General features: G+C 30.5%; 1 protein-coding gene across 2 annotated transcripts in view; it reads left to right on the top strand.

The window, feature by feature from the left end:
- The first annotated feature begins 584 nt into the window (after positions 1-584).
- The window catches only part of LOC134724831 (high-affinity choline transporter 1-like), a 33,078-nt gene continuing 16,671 nt past the window's right edge, over positions 585-16,991 (top strand). The window contains exons 1-3 of one of the 2 annotated variants that reach the window (XM_063588114.1): positions 585-700; positions 6,616-6,714; positions 15,538-15,730. The gene's annotated coding sequence lies outside the window, so the exon portion shown is untranslated. Of the gene's footprint in view, positions 701-6,229; positions 6,715-15,537; positions 15,731-16,991 lie in introns of those variants that run through there. The other variant, XM_063588115.1, reaches the window with a different exon arrangement.

The raw sequence follows: 16,991 nt of genomic DNA, 5'->3' as shown, positions 1-16,991 counted from the left end.
CATGCTGACACCTTCAGATGTAGGATTTTTTGGATTTGTAAGGTATATTCAATCCTTCTGAAAAACAAAGACCAAAATATTAAAATTTATTATTCTAAAATGTTTTAGGTCTTATAGAAACACAACATTAACAAAAGTGATGGTGGTCAATGCATGTGGACACTATCAAAATTTAGCTTAAACATTAATCAAAATAATGATTGTTCATAAGAGTGCACAATTATGACATCAAAAGTGCCCTCAATGCTCGGGACTTATTGACCTGTATATTTGTCATACATATTTTGTTATACAATTTATCTCTACAAATTTTGTCAAAATTATTTATACATGTGATATTATTTACAAATTTTGTTCTATATATTTTACAAGTTTTGTCATCAGTTAACTACTATATCTGAAGCTAACTTTCATGAAACTATTTATAGGTCTAATATTGACCCTTTGTGAAACTAATCCCTTTAAAGGAAATAGGTACATACATTTAATTCAAGTGGGCTCTATTGTTAAGTGCTTTGTGGTTTGAAATTTTTGAAGGTACTTACATTTGATCTCTGTCGGTTTTCATCAGTGGAGCACTTTACTTGGAAAGTGAGTTTGAATGGTTATATAATTATATAAAGAACCATTTTCTATTGAAGAGTTCATGCAGTGTATGTCCCAAGAGAAAATGAGTAAATAACTGCTGTTTTATTAGAAGGTTAGTTAATTAAACATGTTATGAGTAAAGACAACTAATGAATTTAGGGCTTCACTGATATTTGCATGGTTTGTTTCGGTACGATGACATTGCATAGATGCTTCATATTATTCTGTAACTTTGAATGGCATAGCCATTCCAAAAGTTCTATTATTTCCATACAAGTGTGGGCACAGACATATGTTGTCTGATGGGTGAATTTTTGTTGGCAGAGGTATTCCAAAAATTATGGTTTATTTCCCTTCAATTGTGGACATGCACTTTCTTGTGTTGTCTGATGGGTGTTTTTTATTAAATTTTACGTGTGCAGTGAGTGTGCCAGCATGCTCATTAATGTGGTACTCTAAAATCTTTAATTTTGTTGTGTCATCTGCTGGTCAACTGAAGAGTGTTTTAACATTGAAAATAGTAATATAGATATTTTAGGAAGTCAGAAAACACTAACAGTGAATTACCTTCGACCTTCGTATGACACTCAGGAGAAATGCTTGAAAATAACGATGACTGGTGTGGTTTTGCAAATATGTTCCACATTTGATTTTTTTCATGCATATGGTCCGAGAACACAATTAATTCGTAGTGCATTTCTTTTAGAACATAAATGAAAATAAAAAAAATCCCACCTGCGCTTTCTCAAAGAAACTTTTACAGTGTGTTGTACTACTTTTGGGACAAATTATATCAAATTTATAGAAAACTTCATCGTCTCTAACTCAAAATATGGACAATTTTATGTTTAGGGCGTCTTGAAATCTTTTGACAGCTTCCGAAGTGCTCATTTTCAACCTTTTTCAGCTGGACCAAATCACTACTTTCCTTTAAAATTCTGGACCCAATTTTTTTTACAGTGTAATTTCATCCCCCTTCTTGCAATTTGAGGCAGTGAACATGGAGAAATAAATTTGGAAGGGGTATAAAAATTAATGGCAAGTAACCCACTGTCAACACTAGGGACTATATTTGTGAACAACGAAAATCAAGGGACGACAATGGTGGTCTCGGACCTAATAGGGTAGAAAGAGTTGACAAATCTTAAAAAAACTTGGTATGAACAAAGTTTAATGTATTATAACACTGCTTACAAAGTTTCATGACAATAGGATGTACATTATAGACATTAAGTTAAGTTCTATACTCATCTTTGCGTGTAAAATTTTGACGTTAAAATTGAAAAATTTCAACTATCAACATTTGGGGCTTTAAAAATTAAAATATTGCAAAAAAATACTTTTTAAATGCCTTAACATATAACTTATCATGTACTAAAAGCAATAGAGTACTCATTTGATTTATCAGACTTGGCATAATTATTCAAAAGTCAAATTTATATGAGCCTGTGCCTAAAAATTCAGGTTTTTCAATGAAGGGGAGCCTTACATGAAGATGTAATATTTTCCAGCAATTTTTAATTTGTGAAGCTTTTTAGTTATAAATAATCCTTACATATGTATTTAAAGTACTTTAAATGGAAAGAAAAGTTACAAATAACATATCATATTAGTTTAAAAGGGTCTTAGGCCAAGTAAGACTGGAAAAAATTTAGGGTCAATTAAGGCCGTGCTACATATTTACATTAAAAAATGCATATTGAGGCTATAAGAAATAAAAATTTGTGTCTTTTTTATCATTTCTATACTCATGTGACATGATACAACAAATCTGAGCACAAAAAGACTCTTGCAATTAACTTTTCTTACAAGCAGTATGGGCTGAAACAAAGATTTTTGCCTTTTTAGGGAAAAACTTGCATGCAATTTATTCTCAACAGGCTTATATTTAAACCACTTGCTATCCTACAGAAGAAAAGAAATTTATTATGTGAAATGGAACAGGTACAATAGACATTGTAAAGTGCATTTGATACAAATTTAGTGGGGTCTGTAATATTGACATCAAATTTTATATACCAAGCTCCCCACTATTGCCTTCATCCAAACAAGGCGTTAGACAAGGGTCATTTATACAACACATTTTGCACATTTTATCTGAGATAAACTTCTTTTCTGTAGATTCAGAGTTCATAAATAAGTAAAAGAAGCAGGTAAAGGCATAGAAACACAAATATTGACCCATAAAAACCTGTCAGATAGAAAGTCAGGATGCCATTTATGCATCAATATTGAAAAAGTTATAAAATGCCTATTTTAACCATAAAATGCCAAAATTGGTTATTTTTGCAGAAATTCTATAAAATAAAAGTTTAAATCCTTTAGTTTCATGCTATTTGACAAGTTGACACCATCAAATCATTTAGGGAAGTTGCCAGAGTACAAATTCTATATTTACAGATTTCACCTCTTAGGTCCGAGAACACAATTAATTCGTAGTGCATTTCTTTTAGAACATAAATGAAAATAAAAAAAATCCCACCTGCGCTTTCTCAAAGAAACTTTTACAGTGTGTTGTACTACTTTTGGGACAAATTATATCAAATTTATAGAAAACTTCATCGTCTCTAACTCAAAATATGGACAATTTTATGTTTAGGGCGTCTTGAAATCTTTTGACAGCTTCCGAAGTGCTCATTTTCAACCTTTTTCAGCTGGACCAAATCACTACTTTCCTTTAAAATTCTGGACCCAATTTTTTTTACAGTGTAATTTCATCCCCCTTCTTGCAATTTGAGGCAGTGAACATGGAGAAATAAATTTGGAAGGGGTATAAAAATTAATGGCAAGTAACCCACTGTCAACACTAGGGACTATATTTGTGAACAACGAAAATCAAGGGACGACAATGGTGGTCTCGGACCTAATAGGGTAGAAAGAGTTGACAAATCTTAAAAAAACTTGGTATGAACAAAGTTTAATGTATTATAACACTGCTTACAAAGTTTCATGACAATAGGATGTACATTATAGACATTAAGTTAAGTTCTATACTCATCTTTGCGTGTAAAATTTTGACGTTAAAATTGAAAAATTTCAACTATCAACATTTGGGGCTTTAAAAATTAAAATATTGCAAAAAAATACTTTTTAAATGCCTTAACATATAACTTATCATGTACTAAAAGCAATAGAGTACTCATTTGATTTATCAGACTTGGCATAATTATTCAAAAGTCAAATTTATATGAGCCTGTGCCTAAAAATTCAGGTTTTTCAATGAAGGGGAGCCTTACATGAAGATGTAATATTTTCCAGCAATTTTTAATTTGTGAAGCTTTTTAGTTATAAATAATCCTTACATATGTATTTAAAGTACTTTAAATGGAAAGAAAAGTTACAAATAACATATCATATTAGTTTAAAAGGGTCTTAGGCCAAGTAAGACTGGAAAAAATTTAGGGTCAATTAAGGCCGTGCTACATATTTACATTAAAAAATGCATATTGAGGCTATAAGAAATAAAAATTTGTGTCTTTTTTATCATTTCTATACTCATGTGACATGATACAACAAATCTGAGCACAAAAAGACTCTTGCAATTAACTTTTCTTACAAGCAGTATGGGCTGAAACAAAGATTTTTGCCTTTTTAGGGAAAAACTTGCATGCAATTTATTCTCAACAGGCTTATATTTAAACCACTTGCTATCCTACAGAAGAAAAGAAATTTATTATGTGAAATGGAACAGGTACAATAGACATTGTAAAGTGCATTTGATACAAATTTAGTGGGGTCTGTAATATTGACATCAAATTTTATATACCAAGCTCCCCACTATTGCCTTCATCCAAACAAGGCGTTAGACAAGGGTCATTTATACAACACATTTTGCACATTTTATCTGAGATAAACTTCTTTTCTGTAGATTCAGAGTTCATAAATAAGTAAAAGAAGCAGGTAAAGGCATAGAAACACAAATATTGACCCATAAAAACCTGTCAGATAGAAAGTCAGGATGCCATTTATGCATCAATATTGAAAAAGTTATAAAATGCCTATTTTAACCATAAAATGCCAAAATTGGTTATTTTTGCAGAAATTCTATAAAATAAAAGTTTAAATCCTTTAGTTTCATGCTATTTGACAAGTTGACACCATCAAATCATTTAGGGAAGTTGCCAGAGTACAAATTCTATATTTACAGATTTCACCTCTTAGGTCCGAGAACACAATTAATTCGTAGTGCATTTCTTTTAGAACATAAATGAAAATAAAAAAAATCCCACCTGCGCTTTCTCAAAGAAACTTTTACAGTGTGTTGTACTACTTTTGGGACAAATTATATCAAATTTATAGAAAACTTCATCGTCTCTAACTCAAAATATGGACAATTTTATGTTTAGGGCGTCTTGAAATCTTTTGACAGCTTCCGAAGTGCTCATTTTCAACCTTTTTCAGCTGGACCAAATCACTACTTTCCTTTAAAATTCTGGACCCAATTTTTTTTACAGTGTAATTTCATCCCCCTTCTTGCAATTTGAGGCAGTGAACATGGAGAAATAAATTTGGAAGGGGTATAAAAATTAATGGCAAGTAACCCACTGTCAACACTAGGGACTATATTTGTGAACAACGAAAATCAAGGGACGACAATGGTGGTCTCGGACCATATACTTTAAATACTAAATTGAAATTTTAAGGATTTAAATAAAAATGAAATTTGATACAATCTTTGAAATTTTTAATGCAAGATAAAAGTTGAATTTAATGCAAGATAAGAATATGAAAAATGCTGATGATACCGAAAGTCATTGAATATAAATTTAGCATCGGATTGGCCATATTAGTTCCATCAAATTCACTGTGTTTTAAATGTGATCATTTGTAATGGAACTCATAAGTAGGTATTTTGGTATTTGATTTCACCATGCCAAGACTCGTACATATTTTCAAAGATCAAACTGAAAAAATAAAAGTTGATCTAATCATTTAAGTTTTGGCTTGAATGCAACTAGGGGAAATCAAGTTGTATAAAAAAATTGAGAACTTATAAAGGTTATACAAATTAAATGTGAGCCAAGGTTACATGTTGAAGGCTGTATTTTGACCTATAATAGTTTACTTGTTACAAAATGTGACGGATGGAGAGTTGTTTAATTGGCACCTATACCACATCTTCTTTCATCTAATAAAAATGAAATGAAATGATAGCTATTGAGGAATCAGTCTTTACACTGAACATCTGAAAGGTGTATCAATGGTAGAATTATAATAATTTTTGAAATCAAATTGTTTTGCCAAAAATTTAGCTTTCAATTACCGGTATTATATTTTTGTATTGAAAATTTTCTGAAATTCATCATATTTAAGGGATTCTATTTGGAATAATTAAAACATCTTAGTTATACTTCTCGTTCAAAGTACTTTTTTATATTTGACATTTTAGAGGACAATAAGTTTATCCGTGTAGGTCTGTAAATAAATTACAGATATTTGGTCTGTAATGCCTTCAAGCTTAGTTGTAAGAAAATAATGAATTCAGGAATTTCACTGTTTATAAAGGTGACTTGAAGGAAAAAAAACATTCTGTGAAGAAAAATCTTTTGAATGAATTTGTTTCCTATGGAAATAATGTAGACTAAATAATTCTGTATGAATATTGCTTCCAGATTTGTAAAGTTTTTGTCAATGAATTTCCTACATGCCTCCAAAGGTATTGCTAAAGAAAGCAGATTTCAGCTTGACATCTATTCAAACATATATAGTAATGTTTTTAATTAACTAAGATCTTGCAGTTTTTAGTAGATAATCATTATAAGACTTGTCAAGAAATCAGTTCGGAAACATATATACAGTAATTGTCAATTTCATAAGTATAATGATTAATCACAAAGTGATCAATTTCAGAGAAGGAGGAGTCATTTATATTGATTAGTCTAAAAAGGAAAACTTCTCAACCCGATACTTTTATTCTGGTGTTAATTGTGAAATATTTTGGTAGGAGTGAGGATATAGATTTTTGTCGTCCTGTATGGATTATTACTGTGTGAAGTTTATGTAACGATTTCTATGATGTATTTGTAGATGGTGGGTAGTTCTCTTATCATGGATTGTACTGGTTAAGGATTAGGTAGTTAGGAGTTTGTGTTTGATTGTCCTGGCTAAAAGAGGCTAACACTAAAGGTAAGAAATTTAACTATAAAAAAAACAACATTTCTTGATTTTTTATATGATATATTTATTTATTACGGTACATGTTTAAGCAGTTGTTATTGTCAGATTATATCTAGATATAATTAAAAAATTCTTTACTTGAAGAAGTTATGTAGGATGCAAAAAAAGGAAAGTAGGCAAAAAAAATCATATTTAAAACTTTAATGCAGAAATTAATTCCAGACACTGATTCCAAATCAAAATGTGGTAAAGAGATAAGCTGTTCATATATAGAATTTGAACTACTTTTAGTTTTTGTCTCCTTAGTTTAATCATATATAAGTCAAAATAGTCTTGTATAGTTGTAGGCATATTTTAGTTTATTTTTTGCATCAGATGAAGTTGACATAATTAAACCTTCCTTAAAAAAATCAAATAAAATTGAAAATGCAAATGGGAAATGTGTCAAAAAGACAACAACCCGACCATAGAACAGACAACAACAGAATTTATGAATTTAGGCTTGCTATTATCATTAAAAAACTGTTATAAGCATTGCTAGTCGAAATGAGAACATTGAATGTATACAACATTTAATAGTTTTATTGAACTGAAATGATGACTGACTAATTTTATTGCTTTAAATGATATTAACTTGAAAAATAGACAATCAGCAAACGGGACCAACAATATACAATGTCATATGTCATGTGACTGATACCATCAGTTGTCTCCCAATAAGATGTTCTATTAACTTATAGCATTAATTTAAATTGTACATAGTTTTGGTCGCATATTTAATATTTTCATTGCACTTTAATTACATTTTGTTTAAATTGGGGTAAAAAAAATTGTAAATAGTCCACATATCCAGTATGTTTCATCGATGTAGATGGAAAATTGTATATCAAAAAAAGAAATTATTATCCGTGAATGTTGTCTTTTTTTAAAGATTATAGCATATTTGCAAAAATACTTGAAAAACCGAGATAAATTAACTGTAAAGGACTAGCAATAATGAACAGCGATACAAAATCTACTACATAATGAAAACCAAAAATACTGAATTCTAAATTTTCACCCTTTATTTTACTATGCCCCACCTACGATAGTAGAGGGGCATTATGTTTTCTGGTCTGTGACTCTGTTCGTTTGTCCGTCCATCTGTCCCACTTCAGGTTAAAGTTTTTGGTCAAGGTAGTTTTTGATGAAGCTGAGGTCCAATCAACTTGAAACTTAGTACACATGTTCCTTATGATATGATCTTTCTAATTTTAAAGCCAAATTAAACTTTTGACCCCAATTTCACCGTCCACTGAACATAGAAGATGAAAGTGCGAGTTTCAGGTTAAAGTTTTTGGTCAAGGTAGTTTTTGTTGAAATTGAAGTCCAATCAACTTGAAACTGAGTACACATGTTCTCTATAGTATAATCTTTCTAATTTTAATGCTAAATTACATTTTTACCCAATTTTACGGTCCATGAAACATGGAAAATGATAGTGCGAGTGGGGCATCCGTGTACTTTGGACACATTCTTGTTGATTTTGTATTTACATTTTGTCATAGATGATTTTTTTTATGTTCAGTGTATGTCACTTGTGTTAATATGTCTTTTAATTGAGTTGGGCCATTTCAAATGATATTTTATAGTGTGTCTTTCTATGTTGTGATGTTACACTATTGTCTCAGGTAAGAGTGAAGGCTGGTACCTATTAAAATGTTTAAACCCGCTGCATTTGTTTGCACCTGTCCTCAGTCAGAAACCTGATGTTCAGTGTTTGTCGTTTGTATGTGTGGTTTCTCGTATTTTCATTTTTTTATATAGATTAGACCGTTGGTTTTCCTGTTTGAGTGTTTTTACACTTCATTTTTGGGACCCTGTGTAACTTGATGTTTGATGTGAGCAGTGAAGGCAGTACTTTTATAAATTGTGACTTGGATAAAGAGTTGTCTAATTATACCCCCCTGCTTAAAATTATACCCCCCCCCCCCCCCCCCGCTTTAAAAAAGGGGGGGTATACTGTTTTACCTCTGTCTGTTCTTCTGTCAGTCTGTCAGTCTATCCGTCCCATGAATATTTTTCGTCGCATTTTTCTCAGGAACTACAATACAAGGATTTCTGAAATTTGGTTTCAGGGTTTATCTAAGTCAGCTATACCGTGTGATGCGTTTTCAGATTGATCACTTGACAACTTCCTCTTTACCGAACACTTGCATGATTATACACATGATAGCCAGGTTGAAAATTTTCGTCACATTTTTCTAAGGAACTACAATACAAGGATTTCTGAAATTTGGTTTCAGGATTTATATAAGTCAGCTATACCGTGTGATGCGTTTTCAGATTCATCACTCGACAACTTCCTGTTTACTGAACACTTGCATATTTTTACACTATTTATATTATCCACTTGCGGCAGGGGTATCATCAGTGAGCAGTAGCTCGCAGTTTCACTTGTTGGAACTCATATAAATTTTTGAATTTTTTGTCCTTAAAAACAATAGTCTGGTTATAATCTTGACATCTGTGATTCAAGGGAGAAGATGGGATAAGAATTAGGATTTGTTCAATTAAAAACATGTTTGATCCCACACCCTGTGACCAAAATACATCCTTGAAATTGCTTTAGTTTCAAAATTTATTACCAGCAGATACAACCCTGCAGCTGGTTTCCAAAAACTATTTATAACAGAACTTGACATGAAAGATGTTAGTTTCTCAATATTAATGCTTTTATTTTATATATTGAATCAAGCTGATTTAGGTTTAATTTCTAAAATAATTTATGGTAAACTGTTCAGGTCAAAGGATTTTTTTGTTCTTATTGAAAGCTCAGTTGTTTTGGACAGGAAGACTAGTGTAATTTTCAAAATACTTTTGATTATTATCCCTCATTCAAATTCAAACATTAGGAAGATTCTATTGTCAAAAGTATTACAAATATTCATAATAGACATGATTATCTATTGCAGTTCAGCCACTATTCAAATGCAGATTTTCAGCATTTGTATATCCATTTATGCATTTAATTTGTAGAAGATAACTGATTAAAGGAAGTCGGAAAAGTGTCTGAAGTGGTTATTAAAACAGAAATTTCCATTGATTTTTGGATTGGAAGTTGTCTTATCCTCAATTATTGTTATATTTAAGGGGGTTTTATTGCAATTAAGACAGTAACAAGAATATAAGCCTGTCAATACTAAGGAAGAGGCTGGAGTTAAATTCAGCCCAAAGCTCCTTCTTGACTTTCACTTGAGTGGTGATTTGTGAATGAATTGTGATTTCATTCTAGGATTTTGTTTTGTTAACCGGAAATGTTTCTCTTGGAAACAAATATACATTGTTCAGTGTTGTTTAAAAAAAAAAATAGATTTGAAATTGTATTTTATTTTTGACAGACCCAGAGACAAAAAATCATTAGCCTGAAGACAGTATTTGACTTGCCTATAATTGAGTTTGGGGTGCCTTAGATTTAAGCAACAAAGCCAATCTTCATTTTATCATGCGACACAAGTGCTCCCAGGAATTTAATTATTAAGAGATTGAAGTTATCATTTGAAGTCAACACAATGCTTATAACCACAAAACACGATCATGTTTGAATTTTTGGGATGTCACTTTTACTGTTCCAGAGTTATGCCCCTATACAAAGAGAAAAAATGCTAAATTTTTCATTTCTGTTCTCTAACTTAACTTTGCTCCAACAAAATGTTATAAAACTTATGCACAATGCTTATTACCACAAAACTCAGATCAAGTTCACATTTAGGTACAAAATATAGTCCTGTTATGTCCCTTTATAACTTTATATGCAAGTGGGGGCATCATCTGTGTCCATAATCCCCATTTATTTGGTGAGAAAAATTATCCAACCCTGCTATCAAGTTCAGCTGTCAAATGACTTTGACAATAAAAGGAACTCAGATTTTTAATTTCGAGAACATGACTAAAATATTTTATCCTCAATGATAAAACATGAAATTAGAATTCTGGAGATAAAAAATTATATATCTCAATTTTTTGAATCCAAACCACTTGACTTAGTCCAAAAATTTAAAATTAGTGGTTATATTATCTACCATCTTAAAAACTATACTTTGTCAGGAAACCTAAGATTAGTATTGAAGAAAAATCAGTGGGATTGGTATTTGAAAAATATATAACCGGACAATGATTAGAATACTTTTTCACTTATTTTATGTGCATTCTATACAAATCTGTGGTTTGCTATTGTTTCAATCAAAGGAGTAGGTCCAGTAAGAACTCTTTTTGGCCCCAAAATATAGCAGTTTTACAAAATTATTAAAATGTAAACTTTTAGTTATTTATTGGACAGTAAAATGCTTCTGCTACATAAACATGGGCTGTTTTTGACGATACAATGCACATATATTTGGAACTAGCACCACTAAGTCATGCTAAATTACTGAAATCTTCATAATTCTAGCATTTTAGTTAAATTTTAGACGTGTTCATCCTTAATATTGAAAGGTAAGTTGTATTTAATGATAATATATAACATATATAAAGCTTGAGGATGAACACTTTCATTTTTGACAAAAACCATCCAAAAAGTGACATTTTTCTTCATATTTGGTAGATTTTTCATATTTTAGCTTGAATCTGTACGTTTTTTATGAGTAAATCAGTTAAAATCTTTCACATAAACTAATTGATTCAAATAAAATAGACACTTAAGCGTTTAAAAAGTGCTCAAAATCTTTCGTCAGATGAACCTGAAATTTGAGGCCAAATTCGGCCCTTACCGTACCTACTCCTTTCAAAATGTAGAACAGAAGTAAATACATTTCTTTGATATACAGTACAATGTCAAATTTCTTTGCATATCTGATATTTAACATTGCCTATTAATGGTAATTTAACATGAAATGAGACTTGTGTTTTAAATGAAAATGGGATTATTTTAGATTATCCATGTATTGAAGCATTAAAGCATTCATCAAATGCTTGGTTCTGAAAACTTTTTTTTTTTGTTCTTGATAAAAAGTTCCTACGGGGAATATTCACTTTTGTTTTCTTACTTAATATTTACAGATAAAATCAATGTTTTTGCCTTTAAAGGTCTTCATTAATTTCAAAATTTTCTGTTCATGACATTCTTTGATTTTACCAATGTTTAAAGCTAAATGTTTTATAATACAAAAATAAAACTTTTCATTGGACATAGTACATGAGAGTTATTCCAAAAACATTATGATTATAATTTCAAAATTTGCTAAAAAAATATTCCATATTGAATTTTTCATCATGTATCATTTCACAGATTCCAACTAATGAATGCTATAAACCAAACTGTTGTCAATGTAGGTCAATGCCTTTTGGGGTCTTAAGTTTTATTATTGTTTGATTGAAAGATTATTTTCTTGAGAAAATTTTGAAAGGGAGGCGAGGCGTTGACATACTACATTCTTTTGTTGGCATAATTATACCCCCGCTTTAAAAAAGGGGGGGTATACTGTTTTACCTCTGTCTGTCCTTCCGTCAGTCCGTCCGTCCCATGAATATTTTTCATCGCATTTTTCTCAGGAACTACAATACAAGGATTTCTGAAATTTGGTTTCAGGGTTTATATAAGTCAGCTTTACCGTGTGATGCGTTTTCAGATTGATCACTTGACAACTTCCTGTTTACCGAACACTTTTATGATTTTACACATGATAGCCAAGTTGAAAATTTTCGTCACATTTTTCTCGAGAACTACAATACAAGGATTTCTGAAATTTGGTTTCAGGATTTATATAAGTCAGCTATACCGTGTGATGCATTTTCAGATTCATCACTCGACAACTTCTTGTTTACCAAACACTTACATATTTTTACACTATTAATATTATCCACTTGCGGCGGGGGTATCATCAGTGAGCAGTAGCTCGCAGTTTCACTTGTTAAATCATCAACATTTAGGTTTTATCTTTGGTTTAAGTTTTTCGGACATGAATTACTTTGTCAATATGCAGTCACAGAATTTTATGAAACATTGGATACTAATTAGCTTCTTCATGATTATGTGGTAGCATCTTGTGCAGAATATTTAAAAGGTTTTTTTTTCTCCATTTTCCCATATTTGATAGATAAATGTTCTCAATATTTTTGCTGTTGGAACAATTAACATAGCTTTCTATAGTTGAAAATATCTTCTGATTTAACTTTAGTTGTCAAGCTTTACTTTGCATTTCTGTTACAAGGGACAATTGTAAATGGAGGATCAAAGTAAATACAACATGTCTAGAGTTATTTGATGTTTTGGTGCTTAAAAGTTGAATCATTGCTGCAGTTATAAAATTGTTGGAAATAAAAGAGCGATCCATCATATTTTATCATACTCTGATCAAAGTTTGAATAGTAAGGAACTTCAAACAGTCACATATGTTGTAATCGTGTCTTTGCTAAGATTTCCTTCAAACTTGATTGTTCACTTCTGTATATATGTAATATTTTAAAATTGATTTTTGTTCTATGTTAATAAAATCTTCAAGCCCTTTTTGGAGTTTTACTCAAGAAGTGGAATAAATTGTTTACTGAAGCTGAAAAGTATGGTTAGAAATTAGTGTTGGAAATGTTATGTTTGCCTATCAGTTGAAAACCAGATATTTTAAGAAATGTTTTTGATAAAGAATATTATTGGCAATACTTCCATTTCTGTATAGTTTTATGGAAAATCTATTGGACATGGAAAAGTAATCTGTAATGATATGAAACTACTTTAAATAAACAGAATAATGAGAGAAATTATCGATGAAAAAACCATAAACATTTTGTTTTTTTTCTAAACGTCTGTTATGAGATATAAAGTTATTAACTATAAAAACGTCGGAAACCTAAAGATTAAAAGTTGATCAAAGAGTCTGACCTTTTGTTAATGATGGTCCTTGCTAGACAAGGTAGCTATCCCTTAATGAGGTATACTAATCAATAAACGACACTTTTATCATTACCCGAAAATGAAGGGGAATCAATACATGGCAAACATTTCTTCATTGACATGGAAAGGAAACTTTATAAGAAATTACACGGTTAGGGATTAGATCAGGTTTGCTTGCATGTTTCAATTCTAAAGAAGATATTTATAAGTGAAATTCTTTTGGTAATTGGTCAGATTTATGTGTTATAAGGTATGTGATTTAATATGTATTGTAATTATTTTTGTATTTTTTTTTTTAACTTTAATAACTTTACACTAAGCTTCACGTGAATGAGTTTTCAGTATAGTGTATGCAACTAAAAACATATTCAAAATTGATTTTGGAAACAGATGAATTTAGGATAAAAAGTTATTCTAATTTTATTTTTCAGAATAAATGTATTATTATATTTAAAATATGAATTCACTTTGTTTTAAATATTATGATTTTTTTTTTTAGTATTCTTGGATTTATTTGAAATACATTTGAATGCATGCATTTTGGAAGATTTATAATTCTGAAATTTGTTTGTTAGGTTATTTTAATATTATTAACATTTATGAATTATATTGAGTTTTGTTACAAGATTCTGTAAACATGTAATGAATGGGCTGACAATTGTATTTTTGTATGCACTGTACTTTATCTTTATGGTCAATATAGATTCAGATTGTTGTTATTTTTTGATAATTTCAGACTGATATGATTTTTGGTAATTCCCCACATAGATTGATGTGCTTTTTGTCATAAATCTGTCAGTAATACTAGATCTGTAAATGTCTTCACTTAGTTAGCAGCAAATCTCTCTTGAGATACAGCAGAATATCAGATTTAATTTCACTGCCTATTGAAGCCTAATGAACAAATCATTTTTCAGCAAAAATAATAACCTGATAATTCTTCATCATGATAGAAATTACGCAATTGGTTTGCTTCAGATTATTTTTGCTGACAAACCAATTCTAGAAATATCTTCAGATTAATAAGGTGTATTACGAAAAGCTGGAAAAGTTTGATTGTAGATGAGTAAAACCCCAAATATCCTTGATGTAGTTTTTTAGTTCCTCACATTTGAAACTTTTTCATTAATATTTAGTTAAAACAATTTTATCACATTTTATGTGCTAATTGTCATGCCCAAAATGTGGGAATTATGTTTTCTGGTCTGTGTGCCCTCTTGTTTCATCCCTCTGTCCCGCTTCAGGTTAACGTTTTTGGTCAAGGTAGTTTTTGAAGCCCAATCAACTTGAAACTTAGTACACATGTTCCCTATGATATGATCTTTCTAATTTTAATACCAATTTAGAGTTTTTACCCCATTTTCAAGGTTCACTGAACAAAAAAATGATCGTGCAGATGGGGCATCTGTGTACTGGACACACATTCTTTGTTTTTTTTTTCCATGTTTTTTTAATTTAAATTGAAAATTGAGATAATTTTACTTGCGAAATAGCCAAGTGTCTTATAAATCCTACATCTAATTGTTTTATTTTTTCCTTAAATGTTTTGAAAATGCATCATCAATTTATGATCTCAAATGTATTATGTTCAATTGACTTAAATGTGAGAAGGAGGGGGAAGTGAGATACCAGGATACCATTTAGAATGCGAATGAGATGTTGAACATAAAAAAATTGGAATATGAATTAACTTGATACTTGATTCTGTTGTTCAAATTATTGTCCTCTAGTCTTTGGTGGATATTTGTCTCATTGGCAATCATACCACATCTACTTCTTGTCATAAATAACAAATAAAATGTTCGTTTTCTACCATTTGATTGTCTGTCTAATTAGTCCGACAAAATACTTCTTCACTGTGTACAAAGTAAGATAAAAGTATGTAATCCTATGATATTGTTAGTGTATTTTAAATTTGTAGATGAATGTGAATTTGAGGTATTAAACAAGTTTAATATTTTTTTCAGCAAATCTGGTAACCTTAGATTGCTGTCTTATAGAAGAAATTGAATGGGATAAAATATTTAGAATCAAATATCAAAAGGATCATTGTACAAACTGCACATTTATTGGTCAAAGAATTAAGAACTCACATTGAAGGAGTAGATACTAGTTCTTGAAGAAGATATCAGTATTTGTGTGACCTAAAAAGAAGTGCAGGTGGGTGTAAGGAATTATGACCATATGAATCTCGGTATCTTTAGAATCTAATAAGTTTATGTCCTGTAAAAGATAGTTTGGTTTTGTAATTAGATATAGAAAGATGTGGCATGGGTGCCAATGAGACAACTGTCCATCCAAGTAACAATTTATGAAAGAAACTATTATAGGTCAAGGTAGAACCTTCAACACAGAGCCTTGGCTCGAGCTTGGCTCACACTGAAAACATTTATAAAGGGCTATAAATGCATGAAATATTTGCCACTGATTATAAAGCAAGCAATTTCCAATTCTATTAACTATCAATGAACCACAATTTGCCACCACTACCATAGCTTTGTAATGTATTACTCCCTAGCTTTGAACTTTATAATACTGATGTAAACTGTGGGATTCATTTCCAAATATGCCTGACTGTCACTTCTTGTTTGACAATACTTTAAATCATGCTACATATTTCTCAGCTTCTCAATTTATTATTTTCAATTCTGCTTTTTCATGTGGTGACTTGAACTGTTCCCAGTTTGAAATTCTAAGTTCTTTTTTTAAATGACAGTAAAAGAAATAAGTTTAAATGATGTTGTAGACATTTTTAAAAATCTATAATATATCTTATTTGTGACCTTTGGTTAAAGTCTAAATTGAATTGCTAGCACAGTAAGAAGATGGAATAATAGTTCCTTCTTGTGCATGTATTGTTCATTTGAAAGTGGTTCAAATACAAAAATATTTTCTGACATTGATCGTGTATATATCCATGCAGGAACTATATATAAGCCTTTATATCTTAAAATCCCGGAAATTGACACTGAGTTCTTTCTTAGAATTAGAAAATAATGGAAAGAAAACATTTCTCCTTCTGTAAGTGAACCAATATAACATGAGATATTTGTTGTTTAGAGAAATAACATTCTTTAAATTAGAAATGGTGACGAGTCATTGGTTGTTCCATTGTATAAGATTGAAGCAGTAGATGACATTAAGTCGCACCGATTGACGTTTATTGAAGAAACAAGTAGCTTGATTAAAGATAACTATATTGTAAACGTGCGACTTCTTGTCCTATAATTGATTAGATTTCTCTAGACATTAGGTAGCAATGATTCTCTGTCCAACATCATTAAAAAACATTGGCTCAATTCAATGATATATATGATGAGGAATGTTTGAAGATGTGTCCCTGGAAAGGTTGATATACCCAAGTTTACATGAATGGAAGTCATGTCGGTTCAAATTTGAGCACTTTTTAATACACATTTTG

Source organism: Mytilus trossulus, chromosome 7, assembly GCF_036588685.1.
Source record: "Mytilus trossulus isolate FHL-02 chromosome 7, PNRI_Mtr1.1.1.hap1, whole genome shotgun sequence".
Lineage (NCBI taxonomy): Eukaryota > Metazoa > Mollusca > Bivalvia > Mytilida > Mytilidae > Mytilus > Mytilus trossulus.
The sequence above is the reverse complement of the archived record's forward strand: the minus strand, read 5'-3'. Positions and strand labels throughout refer to the sequence as shown.